The 4,401-nt window shown below is 40.0% G+C and overlaps 1 long non-coding RNA gene across 1 annotated transcript; it reads left to right on the top strand.

Moving 5' to 3' along the window:
* The first annotated feature begins 579 nt into the window (after window positions 1-579).
* Window positions 580-1,828, top strand: LOC138175929 (uncharacterized). The gene is made up of 2 exons (XR_011172126.1): window positions 580-777; window positions 1,667-1,828. It is a non-coding gene; the product is annotated as an uncharacterized lncRNA (long non-coding RNA).
* The last annotated feature ends 2,573 nt before the right edge of the window (window positions 1,829-4,401 follow it).

Genomic DNA, 4,401 nt, shown 5'->3' with positions numbered 1-4,401 from the left:
AAAAGACTTAAATTGACTATAAAAGGTATAAAATATCTGGGAGTTTACCTACTAGGATACATACAGGAACTATAGTAATACAACTATAAAAATTCTTTACAGATATAAAAATAGACCTAAATAATTAGAGAAATGTAATTGCTCATGGGTAGGATGAACCAATATATGACAAAATATAAAATACACATGCGCGCACACACACACACACACAGTGCAACTAGGTGGCAAAGTAGATAGAGTGTTGGGCCTAGAGTCAGGAAGATTCATCTTTGTGAGTTCAAATCTGGCTACTGCTTATATGACCCTGGGCAAGTCACTTAACACTAATAGCATCAGTTCCTCATCTGTAAAATGAGCTAGAGCAGGAAATGACAAACCACTCCAGTGTCTAAGCCAAGAAAACCCAAATAGGGTCACAAAGAACCAGACATGACAGAACAACAACAATGTGACAATATGACAAAATGACATTAGTACTAAATTAATTTATTTTTTCTGGGTCTTATAATTCAAATTACCTAAGGATTAATTTTTAGTTTGAAAATGATAATTAGGCTTTTGGCTTTTCTCACAAGCTCAGTACCAGGTTCTACTGCTTCAGTTGCATCCCTGGAACAAGATGGTAAAGGTCGGAGTCAATGGATTTGACTATATTGGGCACCTGGTGACCAAGGCTGCATTCACCTCAGGTGGAGTAGACATTGTGGCCATCAGTGACCCCATCATTGACTTCAACTACATGGTTTATATGTTTCAATATGATTCCACCCATGGCAAGTTCAAGGGCACTGTGAAATCTGAGAATGGGAAGCTGGTGATCCATGGAAAAGCCATTACCATCTTCCAGGAATGGGATCCACCAATATTAAATGGGGAGATGCCAGAGCCAAGTATGTTGTAGAATCCAGTACAGTCTTTACCACCATGGAAAAGGTTGGGGCTCACTTGAAGGGTGGAGCCAAGAGGGTCATCATCTCTGCCCCTTCTGCTGATAACCCAATGTTCGTGATGGGAATGAACCATGAGAAATATGATAATTCCCTTAAGATCGTCAGTAATGCTTACTACACTACCAACTGCTTGGCCCCCTTGGCCAAGGTCATTCATGACAACTTTGGCATTGTGGAAAGACTCATGACTATAGTCCATGCCATTAATAAATGGCTACCCAGAAGACAGTAGATGGCCCCTCTGGTAAGCTTTGGCATGATGTGCATGGTGCTGCCCAAAACGTCATCCCTGCTTCCACTGGTGCTGCTAAGGCTGTAGGCAAGGTCATACCTGAGCTGAATGGGAAGCTCACAGGCATGGCCTTCCATGTTCCTACTCCCAGTGTATCTGTTGTGGATTTAACCTGCCACCTGGAGAAACCTGCCAAATATTATGATATCAAGAAAGTAATGAAGCAAGCATCAGAGGGACCCTGAAAGGGCATCTTGGGCTATACAGAGGACCAGGTTGTATCCTGTGACTTCAACAGCAATACCTACTCTTCTACCTTTGATGCTGGCTCTGGTATTACCTTCAATAACCATTTTGTCAAGCTCATTTCCTGGTATGACAATGAGTATGGTTATAGTAACCGTGTAGTAGACCTCATGGTCTACAAGGCCTCCAAGGAGTAAAGTGGGAAGCCATGGATCTTCATCCCCAGTCAAAAAAGGAGTTCCACCACTGGGGAGCCCACATTCCTAACCTGTGTTCCTATACTGGAGATCCCATGTCCCATTCACAACCTTGTTCCAAAGTACCCTTGTAGTAAGGGGGAGAAGCTTAGAGTCCTGCATTGTGTACCATCAATAAAGTCACCATATCCAGTGCAAAAAAATGATAATTAAATTTATTTGGAGGAACAAAAGGATAGGAATCTCAAGGGAAATAATGAAAAAAGCAGGAAGGGCCTAATCAGATCTCATAATAAACTGCAAAGCAGTACTCATCAAAATCATTTGGTACTGATTCAGTCATTCAGTCAATAAACATTAAGTGCTTACTATGTACCAGCCACTCTGGTAAGTACCGGGTATACAAAAAGAGGCAAAGGATAGTTCCTGCCCTCAAGGAGCTGGAGAAGACAGTCAGTGGAACAGAGTAGATACACAAGAAACAGGAACAAACTACTCTAGTAGCCCAGTGTTCAATAATCCTAAAGACCTCAACTCCTGGAAGAAGACCTCACTATTTGAGAAAACAGCTAAGAAAATAGAAGAGAGTCTTGTAGAAATTAGGTTTTAGACCAATACCTCACACCATGTGCCAAAGTAAATTCCAAATAGATACATGGTTTAGATATTAAAAAGTCATATCATAAACAAATGAAAGGAGTAAGGAGAAAATGACCTTTCAGAGCTATGAAAAGGGAAGAGTTCATGTCCAATTGCTAGAGGAACCTCTAATGGCTTTGATGAACCTTTCAGTCTTACTGGTCAGTTGGATACTCTCATCTCAGGATATATATTTTCCTAAAATCAGAAAAACGACTAACAGTCACACAAAACATGTGTAGATATAGGTATGTTCATCAGGCTAATTTTTTGACTAAGATTTCTACTTCATTGGGTTGTTAAGAGTCACATATTTTGAAAATCATAAAGGACAACATGAGGTATTCTCCTTTGTTGTTCAGTTGTATCTAACTCTTTGTAATCTTATGGACCAGCATGCCAACAAAATCTATCAGCAAGATATAGAGAAAGAAATTCCATCTAAAATGACTACAAAAGTATAAAATACTTGGGAGTTTACCGACTAGGACATACACAGGAACTATAGTAATGCAACTGTAAAAAAATTCTTTACAGAAAAAAGATAGTCAAACAATTAGAGTAATATTGATTGCTTATGGGTAGGATGAGCCAATATATGACAAAGTAAGACACTATATGAAAATGTACATAGGACAGCTAGATGGTGCAATGGATAGAGTGCTGGGCCTGGAATTTTCTTGGCAAAGATATTGGAGTGGTTTGCCATTTCCTTCTCCAGAGGCAAACAGAGGTAAAATGACTTGCCCAGGGTCACACAGCTAGTTAAGTGTTCTGAAACTGGATTTGAACTCAGGTCTTCCTGACTCTAGGTCTGGTATTCTATCCACTGAGTCATGCAACTGCCAATATTATAGTAACAGAGCATTTTGCTATTTTATGTACATGTTGTATTCCCTGTTAGAAAGTAAGTTTCTTCAGGGCAGAGATTTTCATTTTGTCTTTGTTTCCCCAGTGCCCTGCACACCACACATATGAGAAAGTAAAGATGGGCAGCTTTGAAAATAATGTGTAGTATTCATTATTTGGTTTTCTTGAAATAGAAAGTTATTGCTTTATATTGAATCCTCTCATGTTGTGCTGTGTACATTGTAATGTGTTTTTCCTTTCATTATTTTATATTTAAGCTTAAAATAAATCCAAATATAATGAAAAAAAAGAAATTAAGTCATCAATAGCCAAACAAAACAATGCTCCAAATGACCAATAACTAGAGAAATGCAAAATAAAGCAGTTCTAAGGTTTTGCCTTACATCCATCAGATTAGCAAAGTTTACAAATAAGGAAAATTAAATATATTGGAGAGAATGTGGGAAAAGAGACACATTAATGCATTGTTGGTGAAGCTGTGAATTAGTCTAGGTATTCTGGAGAGCAGTGTGAGATTATGCCCCCAAAGTGACTAAAATATGCAGAATCTTTGAACCAGCTATACTACAGCTATACTGTGTTCAAAGAGAGAGGAAAAACACTCAGATGTGCAAAATATTTATAGCAATTTTTTTCTGTTAACAAAGAACTGGAAAATAAAGGGGTGCCCATCTATTGTGATATATGAATATACCGTGTTTCCCCGATAATAAGACCTATCCCGAAAATATGCCCTCCCCTTACTGTGTAAGATTCCTCTAATATAAGCCCTCCCCCGAAAATAAGCCCTATTGAGATTGCTACTGTAGTGAAGGTGATCCCCTGCGCTACACGCTACATTACGGTACCCTCTGTATGCACCGTCCCCCCCCCCCCCCCCCCCCCGGTGAAACGCACACTGCGCTCTGAGCTGCATCCAATCAGAGCTGCAGCAGTGAGCACATCATCCTGTTCTTCCCCAGTGATTTGCTTGCTGGCGCCATTGAAAGCAGTGCCGCGGAGGAGAGCTGAGGCAGGACAACATAAGCCCTCCCCTGAAAATAAGCCCTCTGGTGTTTTTCTTTCCAAAAAAATAATAAGACAGTGTCTTATTATCGGGGAAACACGGTAGTGGAATATAACTGTGCCATAAGAAGTAATGGGGGCAGCTAGGCGATGTAATGAATAGAGCATCGTCCCTGGAGTCAGGAGGACCTGAATTCAAATCCGACCTCAGACACTTAATACTTATTAGCCATGTGACCTTGGGCCAGTAACTTAACCTCAA

Source organism: Petaurus breviceps, unplaced genomic scaffold, assembly GCF_028583685.1.
Source record: "Petaurus breviceps papuanus isolate PSGF00001 unplaced genomic scaffold, PetGlider_PUasm1.0 80, whole genome shotgun sequence".
Classification (NCBI taxonomy): Eukaryota; Metazoa; Chordata; class Mammalia; order Diprotodontia; family Petauridae; genus Petaurus; species Petaurus breviceps.
The sequence above is the reverse complement of the archived record's forward strand: the minus strand, read 5'-3'. Positions and strand labels throughout refer to the sequence as shown.